We start from the raw sequence: 21,516 nt of genomic DNA, 5'->3' as shown, positions 1-21,516 counted from the left end.
AGGGGGAGGAGGAGGAGGAGGTGGAGGAGGAGGAGGAGGAGGAGGAGGTGGCGGAGGCGGAGGCGGCGGCATCCGCCTCTGGGCTTCCAGAGCCACTTCCCGACTCCAGCTCTCGGGCGCACCCGGGGAGAAGGGGGCGGGGCCAGACGGGAAGAGCCGCGCCGGGCCCGCCCCCTCGCTCCAGGTAACCCGGGAGGGTGGGGCCCTCGCTCCGCCCCTGCAGACACCTGGCCAGCCTTCTCGTCCCGGCCCCACCCCCTTCCTTGGCGCAGCCTGGGCCCGCCGGGCCGCCTTTCGGAACCACCAGAATCCCAGGCTCTCTCCAGTTCCAGTCTAGGCGGACTGGGGCGGAGCTCGGGCTCTAGGACTTAGCGCTAAAGCGGCCCCCGCCCGTCCGCCCTCCGGGCCTCGCTCGAGGGCGCGCGCAGTGGCTTCTGGGGGGCATGGCACGTGGACCAGGCCAGCACGGGGATTGCGGGGCTCAGGTGCGAGAACTTGCGAGTGGGAGCGGAGATTGGGTTCGGCCCAGGGCCTGGCTGGTAGACCGAGGGCAAGACAGTGGAGCCCGTGGCTAGGACGAGGATTTTCAGTGCATTTCGCGAGACTGAGCAAGAGAGCCCCGGATTTGCAGCTTCTCATCCTGCCTCTGCCACTTTACCAGGTGAGTGGCCTTGAGCCAGTTTCTTTTCCTCTCTGGGCCTCAGTTTCCTCATCTGTAAAAGGATCGTGTTGGATTCAGTGACATCTAAGAAGCTCTAAATTTTGTGATTCTATGAAAACAAAGCCAGCCTCTTTGTGAGTAGATCGAGTACTTTCTTAACTAACTTAATACAAAGTATTTAAATATTGGCAATAATCAATCAGCATCAGCGTTTGCATTTTTATAAAGGCAGTACTTTCAATTGAGGTGTCAGCTGGGTGGCACAGTGGAAGGCGTGGCAGTCCTGGAGTCGAAAAATTGTTGCTATTGTTGTTAAGTCATATTTCAGTAGTGTTGGGGAAGACCTGTGTTCAAATCCAGCCTCAAACACTTATTAGCAAGTGTGATCCTAGGCAAGTCACTTAACCCTCCCTCATCTGTAAAATGTCTCAGTTTCCTCAACTGTAAAATGAGTATAATAACAGAAACTGCCTCTCAGGGTTGTTAGGAGGGTCAAATGAGATAATACTTGTAAAGTGTTTTGCACAGTGCCTGTTGTATGATACCTGCTGTATAAATGTTAACTGTTGTAGTTGAGGGTTCTGAATGACTAAGGATAGCTGTTCATTTGTATAGTCTTTTACCTACAGCATCTTTCCAACAGCCCCTTGACATATTTACTGGAGAGGGTATCCATTACCTATAGTGAAGTGAGATAAGTACATATCCCCACTTTGATAAGGAGGAAACGGAGGTTCTAAAAGATAGAATGGTTTACCCAAAGGCATATAGCTAAGTATCTAGAAGAAGGAGACATACATTGAACTCAAATCCAGCATTCTTCTTCTTCTTCTTTTTTTGCCTTTTGGAGGGCAATTGGGGTTAAGTAGCTTGCCCAAGGTTACACGGCTAGTGTTTTTGTGTGGGTGTTAATGTCTGAGGCCGGTACCGAACTCGGGTCCTCCTGACTGGCGTTTTACTCACTGCCGCCACCTAGCTGCCTCCCCAAAGCCAACATTCTAAAGCTACATGGTACCATGGTGAATAGGGTACTAGATCTGGAGTGAGGAAGATCTAAGTTCAAATCCAGCCTTAGACACTTACCAGCTGTGTGACCCTGGGTAAGTCAGTCACTTAATTGCTGTCTGCCTCAGTTTCCTGAATTGGGAAATAGGAATAAGAATAGCATTTATCTCCCAGGGATATTATGAGGACCAAATGAGATGGTATTTGTAAAGTGCCTGGCACATAGGGCTGTACAAATGATAGTTATTAATAATAAATGTTTATGTACTATATTTAAAAATTCTTTGGTCCAAATGGTGGCCACATATCCATATCAAAAATTGCTGCAATTCCCTAATTAGCCACTTAAAAAAAAGACTTTCTAAAAGTAGCTTCCATCACTAGTGTGGTATCTTCATCTATGAGTAAACAGTTGTTTTCCTGAATATTGAGTAATGCCAAGCAAGCCACAAAGGGCCTGAGAAACTGACGTGTGTGTGTGTGTGTGTGTGTGTGTGTGTGTGTGTTTTGGGGAAGACGGAGGGGAGAGATGAGTCTGGCCATGATGTTAATGCTGATATGACCTATTTCCTTTGACCCTAGCTGGTTTGTCCTTGCTGCCTACAAGTAAGACAATTGCATTCAGTTCCCCTTCCTCCTAAAGTAAAAAATGGCAATAAAGAAACAGTGCCCATAGAAGGTTGGGATGGAATGGTCTTAGCGCAAAAACCTCGATCTCTAATCTTGCTGGATTTTGTTTATAGTCCTGTAGATTGATTTAGATTATTGAACTAAACTCCCCCTGTCCCACCTCACAGGAACACATGTAAAAAGAAGACTTTTCAGGAACTGTGTAAACTCAGCCAAGAAGATTCCAAATAATTCTGGTAGCCCAGGAATCTGAGACCATGTCGGCATTTGGAAAGGGAAAAGGAGGAAGATATTTATTAAAAAAAAACATTTAAATTATAGAACAAGGAATGTCCTTTTCGAATTAAAAAAACCAAAAACCCTTAGACGCTTAGAGACTTCCCTCCTGTGGCATTTAGAAAGGAAATAGCATCAACAATGTAGCTAGAAACATTGGGCTTTAGGTCACATGATACAGTAGAAAAATCACTGGATTTGGACTTGGAGAGCCTGGGTTTAAGTTCTCACTCTGTAACTTATAGACTTGGGTGACCTTAGGCAAATCACTTAACCTCTCTGGGCCTCAGTTTCCTCATCTAAAAAATGAGGAGGTTATGCCAGATGATATCTGAGATTCCTTCCAATTTTAAATCTATGATCCTGAAAGAAATTTTCATAAGGGCACCACATTTAGCATCACTTGGTATTTGCAAAACGGATTTTCAGTGCTGGTCATGATTTATTTGTGTGGTATTTAGGGCACTGGGGAGAGAAAAGAAAAGTGATGAGCCAGAGCTGTTTAGATCCTTGCTCAGATTCCTGTCTAATCTCTACTACCTTTTATAACTTTGCCCACATAGACCAGAGCTGGGGCACACTCTCCCACCTCAGTGATTAACTCTTCACAAACCCAACAACTAGTATCCTCTAAGTTTAGAGCAAGGGATTTTAACTTGGTCTTTGTGATGTGCTTTGAGAGGTTCAGGGATCCCCCAAAGACTGAAGTACAGGAGAAGGTTGTCTGGAATGAATTCACAGACTCAAACATTCTTTTTTTAAAATTTATTTTTAGTTTATAACATTCATTTCCACAAGATTTTGAGTTACAATTTTTTCTCTCCCTGTCTTTCCCCTGACCTCACCCCAAAATAGCAAGCCTACTGAATACCCCTTCCCCCAATTTGTTCTCTCTTATATCCTCCCCCTTCACCCCCCTAACTTTCTAGTAGGGTAAGATGGGTTTCTATACCCTAGTACCTGTATATCTTATTACCCAGTTGCATGTAAAAAAAAAAACAAATTTTTAAACATTTGTTTTTAAAACTTTGAGTTCCAGATTTTTTTCCCCTTCTTCCCTCCTCACCCTCCCCCACTGGGAAGATAAGCAATTCAACATAGATTGTACATGTTCAGTTACCCACATCATTTCCATAGTAGTTATATTGTGAAAGACTAAGTATATTTCCCTCCATCCTATCCTGCCCCCCCACTTAATCTATTTTCTCTTTTGACCCTGTCGCTTTTCAAAAATGTTTGCTTCTAACTATCCTCTCCCTGAATCTGCCCTCCCTTCTATCCTTCCTCCTCTTATCCCCTACCCCCCCTTATTTTCCTGTAGGATAAGATACCAAATTGAGTGTGTATGTTATTCCCTCCTTAGGCCAAATTCAATGAGAATCAGGTTGTCCCATTCCCTTTCACCTTCCTGCTTTTCCCCTCCATTGTAAGTTTTCTCTTGCCTCTTTTATATGAGGGACTCAAACATTCTTTAAGTCAAGGTGGCAAAGGTTTATTGTAATGCCAATATGGCTGGCAGAGCTTCTTAGGGAACTTTCATTCCTTAAGGAACTTGAAACTTAACAGGAATGATGCTAAAGCTTATATAGGAGAAGTAGTGGATTATCTTACAGATATGCTAATTAGGTGATAAGTACAACCTTGGTCATTTACTTGTTGTCATTTACTAGTGGAAACCAGGGGAAGTGGTTTCTCAGGCGTGCGTTTTTGGTCTTACATCTGTAGCAAGATAGCTTTGCGAGTTGATGTCTATAGCTTGACCTCTGGATTGAACATGATAACTGTGGGAATCAATACATGATAATTCTGTGGTTACAAGATAGTCCTGTTTTTACAAGATAATGTCTTCAGAGGTCAGCTTGTTCTTGTGCTGGGGAAAGATTGTTTGTCTTACTGAGGCCCACTCCTGAGTAATTGCTAGGCATGGTGCCCTTGGGCTGGGGAGCAAAGTGTCAGGGACAGTGTTTTGAGGCTAGGGAGAAATGTGAGCTTGGAAGTGGGGTACAAGCACCCAAACACCCCATCATTTGGACTTTCAAAAAACAAAAGTTTGATATCTATCTCAAGATAATTGGTTTCATTTATAATCTAACATGTTTTATTTTGTGCATTCAAAATCATGATTCTGGGAAGGGGTTAAGAGTTTTCACCGGATTGCCAAAGAGGCCAACTGAACAGAACAAGTTTGTGAACAAGCCCTGGTTCAGAAGGTTTGACTGAAATAAGTTTTGTATATATACATCCTGTCCATTTCTGACCAGGCTGTAAATATTCCTCTTGGAAAAAGCAGAATCCCAAAGAATCCCATGGCATTTGAACTTGTTTCTTCAAATCTTACTTTTATAATATCTTTGGGGGGGTTTTAAATCACCATCATTTTTGAAGCATCAATTAGCTTCTACAGAATATTATTTACTTCAAAGATACAGTAAGAACACTAAGAGGAGACATTTCTCCCCAAAATGTTGTGGTCACTATTGGGTGTCTACTCTCTGTCCACCTCTGTTTCTAGGAAGAGCAGGCTCCACTTAGCTCCATTCTTGCGTAGCATTGGTCCTTCCAAGTTCTCCACATGCTTGCTGTGGCATCTCAGCTTCTGCTGGTATGGGTCCAGGAGATCATTCTGGAAGGTTCTTGGGGGCCTTAGTTCTGGGTTGTCTACAAAACCAGTCTGAACTCTGACTCCCAGATTCCTGTGGCTTACTCTCTTGACCCTTTAAAATTCCCATGGCAGAAACCCACAAAGTCCCACTGAATGCCTCCCAAGCCAGTCAGAGCCTCTCATTCATTCACTGCCTGATTAGCAGACCAGAGCCAATTACAGAATGTCTACACCTGCTCCACAGTCTCTCCAAGGTACTTCCACTCCATGTTATCCTGACTCTCCTGGAAACTGGAAAGGTGTCATCCAAAGCACTCTGTACTTGTACCAGACCCCCACTGCACAAAGTTGAATGAAAAAATTCCTGCCCTCAAGGAGTGTTTGGTGCGGTAAGGGGGAGAAGATATACTTTAGGGATCTGTAATTTCCACCATTGGCACTGATAGGAGCAAGCTGGGGGAAAGGGGCCTGGCAGAGCAAGTGCTGAGGAGTGCCCTTCTCCCCCAGCCAACCTGCCGATGCTGTTTTCTCCTTCCTCATTCTCCCCATCCACTCTACTCACACTGCTTTGATGAGTAGGTACTCCTCAGCCACAGTCAGGAACATCAGGACTTACTATTATCTGCCATGGCATTGTGGCCTGACATCTATAGCTTACCACCTTCTGTGTTGCTGTCCGTTCTAGCTCCTTGGGTGCCACCACTGGCCCTGACACTGCTGTCTTAAGCCTTCTGGGCCTTTCCATTAGTTATCTGTGTTGTCTCCTTGAGAGAAGGGACTGGCTTCATTTTCTACTTGCATCTTCAGTACTTACTTCAGTACTGATGCCTTTTCAGTCATTCCCTTAGCTGACAGAGATCATAACCAGAGAGGTGATAATCTAGTTTGTGATCTTTGAGAGTTTCTGTATCCAAAAAGTTAGTTACCTTCTCTTAATTAGGAGTCACCAGTTAAGGTTGAGTAGGAGTTTGAATTGAAGTAGGTAAGGAAATGGTGAATGAGTACTGCACAGAGGTGGAAACCCTGGGACAACTAGTTTAGTTTGGCTAGAATGTGTTAGGGGGATAGTAGGAAACAAAGCTAAAATGGTGTTTTGAAACTGTATCATGGAGGTCTTTGAATGCTAACATTAGGAGCTTGGAATTTCCAAGAAACAGAGGTGAGACAGGGCAACACTGAAAGCTTTGGACAAGGGAATGACCTGCCCAAAATTGTTCTTTAGGAAGATTGCCCAAGCAGCAGATTGGAGTGAGAACTAGGGAGTCTCACTATGCCATTCATCTGCTCAAGAAGCTTCTGTGTCTCCCCTTTACCTCTAGAAAAAAGTCCCAACTATAAGCTTTGTCATTTAAAGCTCTCTTCAGAATAGTTCCCACTTATATTTTCAGGCTGATTGCTCATTATCCTTCCTCATACATTCTGTTCTATAACCAAAACAGCCTATTTGATGTTTCTCAAATATGGCCTTCTATCTCCCCCTTCCATGCACAGGTTGTCCTCCTTGCTTGAAATATTTCCTCTCCTCCCTTTTGCTCTTGGGACCTTAATTCCCTTCAAGGCTTAGCTCAAGTACAACCTTTTTTTTTAAAGCAATTGTGGTTAAGTAACTTGCTCAAGGTTACACGGCCAGTTATTTCTGGGTGTGGTGCTAAGTATCTGAGCCCGGATTCGATCCCAGGTCATCCCGACATTGGGGCCGGTGCTCTTACTTGCTATGCTACCTGGCCACCCCTAAAGTACAACCTTTTACAAGATTCTTTCAGATGTTATTGTCTACCCTTTGAATTCTTTGGTAATGATTTTAAAAAAATGATCCGTGTACTTATTGTATCTCCTCAGTAAACTCCTAGAAAGTAGGGACTGTTTCATTTTTCTTCTGGTGTAGTGCTTAGAACACAGTAGGTGCTTAATTAAATGCTTGTAGAATTTAGGGTTGCCAAGATAGGGAGACCAGTTTGGAGATAATTGCAATAGTTTAAGAGATAATGAGGGAGTAACCTCAGGTGATGGCAGAGAAAATGTAAAAGAGGAAGGCCTGGAAAGAATTTAGCAGCTTATTAGATGTGGGGGAGGAGGGTGAGAGGGGGTTAGTCTGGGTCACTGGAAGGGCAGCGGTACCAAAAGCCCAAATGGAAGAGGAGCAACAGCAGGTATAGGGGTGGCAGAGGACGAGTTTGGGTGTGGACTTGTTGAATGTAAGGTGCCACCAGCACATACTGTTAGCAGTGATTAGCACCCAGGTGCAAATATGGGACGTGAGTTCAGGAGAGATGTAAGGGCTAGAAATATAGGTTTGGGAATCATAAAGTTGATAGTTGGAATCATGGGAGTGCATTAGGTAATTGAAGTCATATAGAGGGATGAGAGTGAGTTAACATTTAAAGGTTGGAAAGAGGCAGTGATGTGTCACCAGGATAGCTCAGTGCCAGGGAGGTCATGGCTCAGGATTTTGGACTGCCCCGCTGGCTTTTCACTCTCCACGATGAACACGTCAGCTCTAGTGGGTTTAAGTTGCACCTTTAAACAGGCCACTCCTGAGCTCGTCTCACATCACCAGTTTCTTATTAAGCATTTTGAAGGGGATGTCCCATAGGTATTTCAAACCTTTCTCTGTCTCCCAGCCTGACCTCTTTCTGTTGAGGGCACCTTGCAGTCATGCAGGTTTACCGCTTCAGTGTCCTCACTCTGACTCACTGCCTCTCCACCCCACCTCACCCAGTCATTGGCTACATCTGGTCCTTTCTATCTCCACAACATCTCTTTCATGCATTCCATTTTCTCCACTCATATGCAAGAGCTCTTCACATCTTACCTGGACTTTGCCATAGCCTCCTTAATTAGTCTCCCTGCCTCAAGTCTCTTCTTGCTCTAATCCAGGGGTGAGGAGCCTTGGGGTCCTCAAGTGCAGCCTTTCAACTGAGTCCAAGTTTTACAGAACCTTTCCTATTAAGGGGATTTGTTCTGTGAAGTTTGGATTCAACCAAAGGGCTGCACTTGAGGACCTAGAGGGCCATATGGGGCCTCAGAGGCCACAGGTTCCCCATCCCTGTTTCCATTCTCTGAAGTCACCAACATGATTTTCCCCAGGTTTCACATGTGACTACATCATTCCACGTCACTATTCAGTAAATTTCAGTGACTCCCTATTAACTCCAGGATAAGCTCTTCTGTTTGCCATTTAAATCTCTCACAGCTCTGCACCACCCCATCTTTTCTGTAATTACTCCCCTGTCCATACTCTCTGGCCATATTATCACTCTTCTTTGTGCCTCACACTCAGCACTCCCTTTTCCACTTCTTGGAATTCCTAGTTTCCTTCAAGTTTCAGCTCAAGTACCATCTTTTGCATAAGGCTTTTCCTGAGCCATCCTCCCCACTTCTTTCTGTTCACTTCATTCTGCATCACTTCACATGAGTCTTCTCAAGTTTCTCTGCAACTATCCTTTTCATAATTTCTTACAGCACAATAATACTGCTTTTTGTTTATGTACAATTCACAGACACCTCCTTTAATTTCAGCTTCTTTGCCAATGCAAAAAGAGCTGCTATAAATACCTTTGTACTACATAGGACCTTTTCCTTTGATCGGTTTATACTATAAACCTAATAGTAGTATTGATGAGTCAAGACATGCACAGTTTAGGAATTTGGGGAGGCAAAGTTCCAAATTGCTTTCCATAATGGCCAGACTAATTCACAACTCCAGTAATGATGGACCTGTTTTCCTACAGTAGTTTCAATATTTGTGATTTTCATTTTTTGTCAACTTTGCCAATCTTAAGATTCTATGATGAAATTGCCTTACTTTGTATTTCTTTAGTGATTTTAAACATTTTTCCATATTGCTATAGATAGCTTAGATTTCTTCCTATGAGAATTGCCTATTCATATCTTTGACCATATTCATATATTCATATCTTTTGCCATATCAATTGGCAAATGGTTCTTATTTGTATAAATTTGAATCAGTTTCTTTTGTCTTCAGAATGAGACTTTTATTGGAAAAACTTGCTGTGAAGATTTTTTCCCCCAATTAACTATTTCCCTTCTAATCTTACTTGCATTGGATTTGTTTGTGTAAAATTTTCTTAATTATCTAAATCTTCCATTTTACCTTCTGTAATTCTTTCTGTTCCTTGTTTGATTGTCAATTGCTCTTCAGATTCATGGATCTGAAAATGAATTTCTTCCTCATTATTGTAATTTATGAACTTTTATATCTGGGTCATATATCCATTTTCAGCCAACTTGGCATAGGGTATGAAGTGTTACTTTAAACCTAATTTCTGCCAGACCAATATCCAGTTTCCTCAGCAGTTTTTGCCAAATGGTAAGTCCTTTCCCCCAGTAGCTGGGGTCTTCGGGTTTGTTTGCATCTGTATGTTGAATATCTAATTTATTCCAGTGATCATCCTCTTTATTTTTTAACCAGGCAAATCATTGATCAGCCCAATTTTATAGCCTTGTCATGATCTCTTTTAATATACACTCTTTCATCCAATATGATAACCATCCCTCCTAGCTTTGTATTATCTGTAGATTTTATAAGCATACTAAAGATGCCTTTAGGTCATTAAAAAAATCAAACAACACAGGGCAAACATAGCTCCCAGGGGCACTCCATAAGAGAATTCCTTCTGAGTAGACATTGGACCTTTCGTGACTACTGTTTGGATCTGGCCATTCATCCATTTGTTCACTTAACTTCTTTTAATACATTTAGTATTTATTTATTGCTTTTTGGGGGGCAATTGGGGTTAAGTGACTTGCCCAAGGCCACATGGCTAGGGTTGGTTGTGTGTGTGTGTGTGTGTGTGTTAAGTGTCTGAGGTTGGATTCGAACTCAGGTTCTCCTGACTCCAGGGCTGGTGCTCTATTCACTGCACCACCTAGCCACCCTAGTATTTATTTTTAACATTCATTTATTAAAAATTTTGGCTTCTGAGTTCTTTTCCTCCCATTTCCCCCTCCCTTTCCCATTGAGAAGTTAAGAAATGCAATATTAGGGGCGGCTAGGTGGCACAGTGAATAGAGCACCGGCCCTGGAGTCAGGAAGACCTGAGTTCAAATCCGGCCTCAGACACTTGACACACTTACTAGCTGTGTGACCTTGGGCAAGTCACTTAACCCCAATTGCCCTCCAAAAAGCAAAAAAAAAAGAACTGCAATATCAATTATATCATGCAAAATAAATTTCCATATTAGCCATGTTGCAAAAACAAAGCAAGAAAAAAAAGATTCACCTAACTTTCATTATTTCAGTTGTTCTTTCAGTCGGGTTGGACTCTGTGATCCCAGTTGGCGTTTTCTTGGTAGAAATGCTGGAGTGGTTTGCCATTTCCTTCTCCAGTTCATTTTACAGATGAGGAGCTAAGGTAAACTGGGTTAAGTGACTTGCTCAGGGTCACACAGCTAGTAAGACTAGATTTGAACTCAGGAAGAAGAGTCTTCCTAACTTCATTCCTGGTACTCTATCCACTGTTCCACCTAGCTGCCCTAACTAATTATACTGTCATCTAAATAATATCTATCTTGACTGAAAGGTTAATTTGAAAGACTGTCAAATGCTTTTCTGAAATCTAGGCGTACTATGCCTACAGAATTCTCCTGATCTACCAGTCTAGAAACCCTTTTAAAGAAGAAAATTCGGTTAGTCTGGTATGACAGGTTCTTGTTGAAGCTATGTTGGCTCTTTGTGATGCCTACTTCTTTCTTATAATGTTCACTAGTTATCATCTAAAGTTTTGCCAGGAATAGAAGTAGAGCTCATCTACCTGTATAGTTTACAGACTCCATTATCTGTTCATTTTTTTTTTAATTTTGGGACATTTGGTCCTCTTTTGTCTGCACAGTCTTTCAGAGATGAGCTAGTGGCTCAGAAATTACATTAACCATTTTTTAAGTAACCTGGGAGAAAGTTTCTCTGGACCTAGTTACTTAGCAGGAAAATGGAGAGCAAATACAAATTGAGTAGCTCTTCCTTTTTTCCTCCGAACCTACCCTTTGAAGCTTTCCTGTCATTCCTTTGATCCTCTTCCTCCCCTAAAATACTTAGGAAAATATACCCCTTCCCTTTTTTTGTTCAAAAAGAAAAGTTAGATTTGGAAAGTGAAGGTCACTGGTAACTTTCAAAAGAGTATATTTAGTGGAATGGTTGGGGTGGAAGGCCTCTTTCAAGGTACAACTGAGTAAATAAGTAGGCAGTGAAACTAAGGAATGCTACAGTTTGATGAAGTCTGGCAGTGAAAGGATGGAGAAAGAGAAGATGGTATATTGAGGAGCTAACATGTTACAAGAAAAGTTTCTTTACAATGGGGGAGGATTGATCATGTTTGGTAGGTAGGCAGAGGATTGATCATGTTTGGTAGGTAGGAGGAGGATTGATCATGTTTGGTAGGCGGAGAAGAACCAGTTAGAGAGTGATAGATTATAGGCCCTTTGAAACCCCTAATCCTAGAGCAAGAGTTGGCAAACTTTCTTTAAAGGGCCAGTGAGTAACCTATCATTAGTTAACTAAAATTCTCGTTTTAGGCTTTGTGTGCCAGGAGGCAAAATTCAGCATATTCTGTAGGTTCTTCTGTAACAAAAAAGAAGACAAATTTCCACAATTCTTATTGGCGAACATTTAAAAAATGATGATGTACTGAAAAATAATAAATTTCTGTAAAACGGATCTAATGAGAAGAATGGAATTCTTTTGGGGGTAATAACATTTTACTTAATTGGGATTCAAAATTAGTGATCCCATTTATAAAAATCTATTGCAAATGTTTATCTGTTAATGCTAATCTGTAATTAGGTTTTACATATTTATTCTTCAAAAATGTGTTTTCAATAGATAAGCATTACCAAATACTGGTATCAGCCCATGAGCATTGGTTCGTAGTTTTAAACAAGTTTATTTTCTCTGGATGATTTCTTTAACTGCTATAATCAAACACGATTTAATTAACTCACCATCCATAAATGGCTTTCCTTGCTTGGCTAACAAATATGCCACTTGGAAAATTACTCTCATGGAAGCCTCATTTTTCGTTTTTATTTTTTGTCAAGAAATTCTGTTGGGAGAGACTTTTAATTTTCTGATTTTTCTGACTTGACTTTCCTGTAAGTTGAGAATATTTTGATGAACAACTTGGATGTGTTTGGATTTCTTTGAGCACAGCTCCATGGTCCTTGCGGCACAATGCTTTACAGTCTGAGTGGATAACAGAATAATCCACACTCCACTGAGCCTTAAAAGCACGACAGTAGAAGCCCACTTTTCTCTTCTTGTTTTGATGTCATGTGTATCCATGGCTAATTGTCAGTAAAAAATAAAATAAAGTGCTGTGGCATTTGAAACCCTGTTTATATCAATGTTTTCACTACATTGCTGTGAATTGTAGTGTGCCGAGTAGCAGTGTGAAACCACGTAAGATCTTTGTCAAAACCATTCAACTTTGCCATCAGAACATGAAAACAGTCATAGATAATAGGGTAAATGAACGAGTCTGGCTTTGTTTCAATCAAACTTTATTTGTGAACCCTGAAGTCTGAATTTCATTTAATTTTCATGTGTCACAAAATATCATTCTTTTGATTTTTTCCAACTATTAAAAGTTTTATTCTTAGCTTGTAGATAATACAAAACGAGGTGGCAGCCTACAGACCACAGTTTGCTGACTCCTGTCCCAGAATTTTTATGACCATTCTTTCCTGTTTCCAACCTCTAACTCCACTCCAGAATATTACCTTTAGCCATTTTTTATTTCTGAAGAAACAAGATCCTTCCTTGTTTGGCCCGCAGACCCATCTCCTCCTGGCTTCTGGGCCAAATTGCTCTCTTTGCAGCCACATTCCTTATCAACTTAGCATTTTACTGAACCCCAGAAATCCTGTTTGGATCATCTCCCCAGAACCTTTGCTCTTAGTCTTTTCTTTACTGTTTGTTAATTTAGCCTTTTCATTCTTTCCTTTTATTCTCCTGTGCAAGGCTTCACCCTCTGAAGGTTTTGATTAATCCCTCCCTAAAACAACATTTCCTCCCAATCCCTCTTCCCTAGTCTTTTCCTGATTTCTTGTTGAATTTAATGTATTTCTGTAGTGCATATTTTGTGTGTATTTAACCCTTCTTCATTTGGTTCAGATGAAAATAAGGTTTATTTGTATCTGGTGCCTCCTGCTCCTTCCGTATTTGTATAGTCTTCTTATCTCATGTACCCTGATAATGTGAAATAAGTTCCATCCTCTTTCTCTGTCTTTCTTTTCTAATATATTTCTTTTTCATTCTTTTTCCTTTTTCTCTTAAGATTATCAAGCTATGACAAAACTGCTCCTTTGTTGATATGAACAGGCAGTTTTCAGAGGAAGAAATTTAAGCTATCTATAGTCATATGAAAAAATGCTCTAAATCACTATTAATTAGAGAAATGCAAATCAAAACAGCTGTGAGGTACCATATCACACCTATCAGATTACCTAATATGACAAAACAGGAAAATGATAAATGTTGGAAAAGATGTGGGAAAATTGGAACACTAATGCATTGTTGGTGGAGTTGAACTGATCTAACCATTCTGGAATGCAATTTTGAACTATGCCCAAAGGACTATAAAACTGTGCATATCTTTTGACCCAGCAATACCACTTCTAGGTCTGTATTCCAAAGAGATCATAAAAATGGGAAAAGGTCCCACATATACAAAAAATATTTATCACAGCTCTTTTTGTGGTGGCAAAGAATTGGAAATTGAGAGGTGAACAAGTGGTATTATATTAATGTAACGGAATACTATTGTGCTTATAAGAAATGATGAGCAGATGGACTTAAGAAAAACCTGGAAAAACTTACATGAACTGATGCTGAGTGAAGTGAACAGAACCAAGAGAGCTTTGTACATAGTAACAGCCACAATGTGCGACGACTGACTTTGATAGACTTAGCTCTTCTCAGCAATGCAAGCATCTAAGACAACTCCAAAAGACTTATATTGGAAAAATGCTATCCACATCCAGAGAAAGAACTATGGAGTCTGAATACAGATTCAAGCAGACAATTTGCTCTCCTTTTTGTTCTTATTATTTTGTTCTTTCTTGCAGTTCCTCCCTTTAGTAACTGCTTCTTTGTCATCTGCCTTATTTTCTCTCTTCTATGACTCTTGAAGATACTAGGATACTGAGTAGTATTTTTTTTTTCTTCTCTCAATAGACTATAATCCCTCATATAGTTTCTTCCCATTGCTCACATGTATCTATGTCTGTCTTTGTTTCTCTAGACCTCCTGTGTTTACATATCAAAGTATCTACTCAGCACTAGTCTCTTCAGCAGGAATGCTTGGAAGTCTGTTTCATTAAAGATTCATTTTCCCCCCTATAAGATTACATCCTTTTCCCAGATAAGTCATTCTTGATTGTAAGCTTTTATCTTTTGCCTTCTAGAAAACCTTATTCCAAGCTTTCCATTTCTTTATAATGGCAGCTACCAGGTCTTTGTGTGATCCTGACTGTGGTTCCTTGGTACTTGAACTATTGCTTTCTGACTGCTTATGGTTTGTTTGTTTTTTTCTCTTTGATTTGGAAGCTCTGGACTTTGACTTTGATGTCTCTGGGAGTTTTCATTTTGAATTTTCTTTTTTTTTCTTTTTTTTTTTTTTAAAGCAGTTGAGGTTAAGTAACTTGCTCAAGGTTACACAGCTAGTTATTTCTGGGTGTGGTGTGGTTCTAAGTATTGGAGCCCGGATTTGATCCCAGGTCATCCCGACACTGGGGCTGGTGCTCTTAATTGCCGAACCACCTGGCCGCCCCTTTTTTGAATTTTCTTTAAGGATTTGTTCTATTCTATTCGATCTGGACTGTTTTTAGTCATGATTTCTTGAAATATGGCATATAGGCTTTTTATAATGGAAATTTTCTGGTAGTCTCATGATATTTAAGATTATTTCTCTTTTACCTATTTTCCAGGTCAGTTATTTTTGATAGGATATAATTTGCATTTTCTGCTATTTTTTTCAGTCTTATAATTTTGTTGTAATATTTCTTGTTATCTCATGGAATCATGAATCCTCTCTGGCCCAATTTGTCACAGAGTTTTTCTCCTTTCTTTTAACTCAGCTACCTTGAAGAAAGTCCCCAGTCCTTCCACTGTCCATCAGTTCATCTCAGATTCTATGTGTTTGTACTTTTCTAAAAAGTTTTTTTTTGCTCCTTAATACTGACTTACTTGGCTTCAGCCCACTTTGGTGTTCCCAGTCTTGCTCCAAAAATTCCATACTCTCTTGGCTAAAAATGTTATATCCCATGTACATTTTATGATATAAACTCTAGTTGCTTCTTTAGAGGTCTCTCCTCAATAATTATTTTGGGGGAGGGAGGTATTTTGCCTACTTCTATCTTCTCCTGACATCTTACTCAATTGTTATATGTGTTTCTGTTTTATCAGGAAACATAGAAAACTCATTCACACCTGCCTACTTGCTGGAACCTCAGATCACTCTGGGAGGCCTCATCTGAATAATCAATATACCTTCATCAGGATTCAAGGTGTAACCATAATGAACTGAAATAAATATTAATTAAAAACATTCGTCGATGTGGCAGCAACATTTCTTTTTCTTTCTCCCTCTCTTCCCCAAGAACCTCCTCCTCTTTGCCTAGGTTAGCTTGTTCTGCTCTGGTCCTATTAATAATGACAGCCTGAAGGCAATGCTTCTCCATTTAGATTGTGACTCCTGTAGGATTCTCTGATGCTTTTATTGTTCCTCTTCCCTTGTTCTCCTTTTTGCTCTCACTGTTCCATTTGTTCTCTTTCCATTTTCTTTCATTTCTCCTTTATTGTCCTTCAATTTCAATTTCCTGTTTTTTCCTGCCCTTGATGGAGGCCATGTGGTAAGTAGTAGATAAAACAGCCAGCGTTAAAGCCAAAAAGGTTTTGGTTCAGGTCCTGCCTGTGTGACTGTGAGCAAGATGCAGAGATGGCACCAGGGAGTTCTCTATCAGCAAAATCACAGATCCCATCCCTTTTCTAAGTTTTTACTCCCTGTACAATTAGCAGTAAGTCAGGTTTGGAGATTTTTGGAAGGACGGTGGGGTCTGTGTTAGGCCAGGAGACTGAGGCCATTTGCCTAATAATTCCTACTCTCCGGGGTGACTGACACAGGGCAGTGTGGTGTCGTGGAAAGAGTGCTGGATTTCGAGTGTGACATTGGGCATGTGCCTCAGTTGACTCAGCTGTGAAATGGAGAAGATGAACTAAATCACCAAGATCCCTTCCACCTTTGTTTTATGACAAGACTACATGCTGTATTAATGGGAACATTGTCTGGTATGGGTTGTAGAGTTCTGGATTCCATTGTAGTCAATCCAGCAAGGTGAAGAAATCAATGGGACCCACAGGAGGCTGGGACATGTTCAAGCCAGAGCCTGGAAAGAGGAACCGCTTGTGGTAAAAGATTGTGGTCAGAGAAAATCTTGTCATCGTTGTTATAACACCCTTCCAAGCTAAATTTAGCAAGCTGCATATTTGTCAGAAAGTGACACAACGCCTTGTGGAAGGCCTAAGACTTGCTTCTTCTACTTGAAGCATTTGGTTGTTGGCATGAAATGAATTCCGTGATTGCAGTTGTTTCGTGTCCCTGCTTCTCCTCTATCCCTCGCCACTTCATCTTCCTTCTAATTTTCTACAAGTTATCTTGAGAGCTTTGCCCTATGTCCAAGTTTGGGGCACTTTCCTAGCTTTTGGTGACTCCCAAATTGTAGCTGCAGCTGTTAGACATCTAGGATTTCTGATGTGGCTCACTGAAGCATGTCAAGAAGTAGGTGTAGTTTATTGATGTGTGAAGGTAAAGTACAAAATTTCATTACAAAATTGCCACAAAATTACCCCATTCCTGCTTGTTGGTCTATATGGCAATAAAATTCATTTATCAGCAGTTATAAAAACATATGGTGAATGTGTGATGCTATCCCATTATTGATCATATTTGAAGAAGATGCATTCACTCTCATAGGGTCAAGAAATAGAAGGGACCTTTGAAGGGGTCTAGTCCAACCCTCCCCACCCTCCATTTTACAGTTAGTTCAGTAACGTTCCCAAGGTCACATAGCTAGTCAGTGGAAGAGCTAGGATTTGAATTCATTTCCCAAGATCATCTCTCTCTCCACTGTGCCATGCTACTATTGTCATTGTAGCTTTTCAGGCCTACTATACATATGGGAAAAAGGCCTAGTCTGTGCTAGGTTGGTCTTGAGGGGAAGGACATACATAGTTGAGAAAGACATGAATTCATGGAAATGATGGGGATAGGGGTGGGGGAGTGGGAGTGGGTGCTGTTCATACTGAACCAGACATGGAAAAGGGTGAGGGACCTTCCAACATACACTGCATGGCCACTTGTTAGTGTACTAGTCTGAGGAAATGCCTGGCTCAGTGTAGCCCGAACACTGGTCCTACACTGCTTGCACACTTTTATTTTCAAAGTTCAGCGTTTATTTTTTAAATAAATATCCATCTTTCCAGAGATTTTTCTAGTTTTTTTAGGTGTATGAAATACAACACCCGCCCCTACCTCCAAGAAACTCCCAGGTTTAGTGTGACTATTGGCAGGGCAATAACTATTTGAACCATGGTTTATATCCCCACCTTAAATGTCACTTTATTTCTAGATATAACAGGGACATATAAATCCAGTAGCAGAAGCATTTAATTATGACATGAAATATCAAAGGAAATTAATCAGGCATTGACACATTCTCTGCACCCATACGTGGAGGAGTAGAAATCTGTACCTTACAGTTTAATTCCCCTTCATTCCCCCCACCCCCAAATTATGGGAAGACCCTGTCTCTTTGTACTCATGGTCTTGGGGGGGGGTTGATGAGCAGTGTGGTCTGCTTGTTTTGCCTTGGCTTTGTAAGTTATAGTCTAAGAGGGACAACAAAGTTTAGGATTCCATGATAATGACCCAACAGAGTGGTCTTTTCTTAATTTCTTCTGAGTGAAGCTCCTGTTTTGCTTCTCCCATCCACTCGTCCTTGCAGCTCTTGCTTTTAAACCTCCCACCTTTTAGAGCCTCTATACTAATCATTGTCAGGCATAGCAGGAAATGACATTCTCTGAAGAGGTCCCTTACAAAGGTGTCAGTCAAAATTTGCTAGATATTTCTGAAATCATCAGAGCTCACATTGGATTTAGTAAAACACAAGCGTAATGATGAGAAATAAGATGGTGTGCAAGTGAAACAACTCAAACTTGAACTATTTAAACAAGTAATTGAGAAGTTAAAACGGGAAATTGACAGAAATAACATCAATATCTACTACAATAAATTTTACCCAATGCAAGTTAATTGTGACAACAAGGAGACCAAAAGAACTTAGAAAATGCTTTAGTCAGCAGTTGACTTACTTGCCAAAAAGAACAAAATGACTATCAAAGACAGTAATGGATTAGAACGTAAACTCATTTGTAAAATATTTTAAAGAAGGTGGGCCGTGGTGAGTAGCATTGCCTCATAAAGCAAAGAGAAGCAATGAAGGGCAAAACATTCTTCCTTGGCACATTATTCTGCCCCACCTCTAACTCTGAGACTAATTTGAGGTGTTTACATACCTAGAGCTGAATTAAAATATTCCCATGAAGTCTAAGATGCCCCATATCATAAATCAGTCAACTAACACATTTATCCAGTGCCAATGTACTAGACAGTGTACTAGGCATGAGGGACACAGAGACAAAAATGAAACATTCCCTGCCTTCAGAGAGCTCAGATTTTTTCAGGAGAAACATGTATGCAAAAAGGCATTTCATTTAAAAAAACATGCATTTGTTTGTGTGTGTGTTTTTAACATTCATGTTTTAAAATTTTGAATTCCAAATTCTCTCCCTCCCTTCAGCCCCTCTCCCACTCATTGAGAAGGCAAGCAGTATACCAATTATACATGTGAAATCATACAAAATATATGCCTATATTAGCTATATTGCCAAAAAAGCAAGAAAATTAAAGTGAAAAAAGTATGCTTCAATCTGCACTCAGAGTTCATCAGTTTTCTCTTCAGAAATGAATAGTGTTTTTCATTATGAGTCCTTTACAATTGTCTTGGATCATTGTAGTAGTGATCAAAGTAAAATCTTTCACAGTTGATCATTAAAACATTGCTGTTGCTGTATAGTGTTCTGGTTCTGCTTACTTTACTTCGCATCAGTTCGTATAAGTCTTCCCAGGTTTTTCTGAAATCATCCCATCCCATCTGAAATATTCTCGTCATTTCTTTATGGCACTATTGTATACCGTAACTTGTTCAGCCATTTCCAAATTTCCAAAACCGTCCATTTCCAACTGCTATAAATATTTTTGTATGTATAGGTCCTTTTACTTTTTCTGTGTTCTCTTTTATCTTTCCCTTTTCTTTGATCTTCTTTGGGATACAAACCTAGTAGTGTTTTTGCTGGGTCAAAGGGTGTACACAGTTTTATAGTCTTTTGGGCATAGTTCCAAATTGTTCTCCAGGATGGTTGGACCAGTTCACAACTCCACTAACAGTGCATTAGTGTATTTGTTTTTCCACACCCTCTGCAGAGTTTGTCATTTTCCTTTTCTGTCATGTTAGCTAATCTGAGTTAGTACCTCAGTTATTTTAATTTGCATTTCTCTAATCAAAATAGTGATTTGGATTTAGAGCATTTTTATATGGCTATTGATAGCTTTTATTTATTGTTCTGAAAGTTGTCTGTTTATATCCTTCGACTATTTATCAATTGGTGAATGGCTCTTTTATTTTTATAAATTTGGTTTAGCTTCCAATATATTTAAGGAATGAGACCTTTATCAGAGAAATTTGCTGTAAAACTGTCCCCCATTTCCTGCCTTCTTTCTAATTTTGGCTACATTGTTTTTATTTGTGCAAAGCCTTTTTAATTTCACATAATCAAAATAATCTATTTTATTTCCTGTGATCTTCTCTTATCTCTTGTTTGGTCATATACTCTTCCCTTATCCCTAGATTTGAAAGGCACATTTTTCCATGCTTCCCTAATTTGCTTATGATATCACCCTTTATGTCTAAATCATGTACTCATTTTGACTTTATCTTGGTTTATGGTGTGAGATGTTGGTCTATGCCTAGTTTCTGCCAAACTGCTTTCTTATTTTCCCTGCAATTTTTGTCACATAGTGAGTTATTGCCCCGATATTATGGGATCTTTGGGGTTACCATACACTAGATTACTATGGCTGTTTATTACTATATATTGCATACCTAATATATTCCACTCATTCACCACTCTGTTTCTTAGCCAGTACTAATTTTTTTTGATGATTACTGTTTTGTAATATAGTTTGAAATGTAGTACTGCTAGGCCACCTTCACTTTTTTTCATTGATTCCCTTGATATTCTTGGCCTTTTATTCTTCCAGATGAATCTTGTTATTTTTTCTAACCTGTAATATAGTTCTTTGGTAGTTTGACTGGTATATTACTGAATAAGTAAATTAATGTACGTAGAATTGTTATTTTTATTATATTGTCTTTGCCTACCCATAAACAACGAATATTTCTTCATTTTAGAACTCTTTATTTGCGTGAAAAGTGTTTTGTAATTGTTATACTGTATGCAGTTATTTTAAATGGAATTTCTTTTTTTCTGTCTGTTTCTACTGGGTATTGTTGAAAATATATAGAAATGCTGATGGATTTGTTTTACATCTTGCAACTTTGTTAAAGCTGTTTATTGTTTCAGCTAGTTGATTCTCTAGGATTCTCTATGTATACCATCATATCATAAACAAAGAGTGATAGTTTTATTTCCTTATTATCTATTCTTATTCGTCCTTATTCTTGTCTTATAGCATTTCTAGTACAATTTTGGGTAATAGTGATGGTAATGAACATCCTTGCTTTACCCTGTTCTTATTGGAAAGGCTCCTAGTTTATTCCCATTACAGATGATACTTGCTCTTGGTTTTAGATAGATATCATCTATTGAGATATTATGATTTTTGTTTGTTATTGATATGGTCAGTTATGCTTAGAGTTTTCTTAATACTAAACCAGTCTTGCATTCTTGGTATAAATGCTACCTGATCATAGTGTATGATCTTTTTGATACATTACTGTTATCTCCTTACTAATATTTTATTTAACATTTGTGTATCAATATTCATTAGGGAAATTGGTCTATAGTCCTTTCTTTCTTTCTTTTCTTTCTTTCTTTCTTTCTTTCTTTCTTTCTTTCTTTCTTTCTTTCTTTCTTTCTTTCTTTCTTTCTTTCTTTCTTTCTTTCTTTCTTTCTTTCTTTCTTTCTTTCTTTCTTTCTTTTTCTTTCTTCCTTCCCTCCCTCCCTCCCTTCCTTCCTTCCTCCCTCCCT

At 39.7% G+C, this 21,516-nt stretch overlaps 1 long non-coding RNA gene across 3 annotated transcripts in view; it reads left to right on the top strand.

The window, feature by feature from the left end:
• The first annotated feature begins 13 nt into the window (after window positions 1-13).
• LOC138143931 (uncharacterized) overlaps window positions 14-21,516 on the top strand; it is a 59,673-nt gene continuing 38,170 nt past the window's right edge. The window contains exon 1 of one of the 3 annotated variants that reach the window (XR_011163825.1): window positions 14-661. This is a non-coding gene — a long non-coding RNA (uncharacterized lncRNA). The remainder of the gene's footprint in view (window positions 662-21,516) is intronic. The other 2 variants (XR_011163824.1, XR_011163826.1) reach the window with 2 other exon arrangements.

The sequence above is a fragment of the Petaurus breviceps genome, unplaced genomic scaffold (genome assembly GCF_028583685.1).
Source record: "Petaurus breviceps papuanus isolate PSGF00001 unplaced genomic scaffold, PetGlider_PUasm1.0 90681, whole genome shotgun sequence".
In the NCBI taxonomy this organism is placed as follows: Eukaryota; Metazoa; Chordata; class Mammalia; order Diprotodontia; family Petauridae; genus Petaurus; species Petaurus breviceps.
The sequence above is the reverse complement of the archived record's forward strand: the minus strand, read 5'-3'. Positions and strand labels throughout refer to the sequence as shown.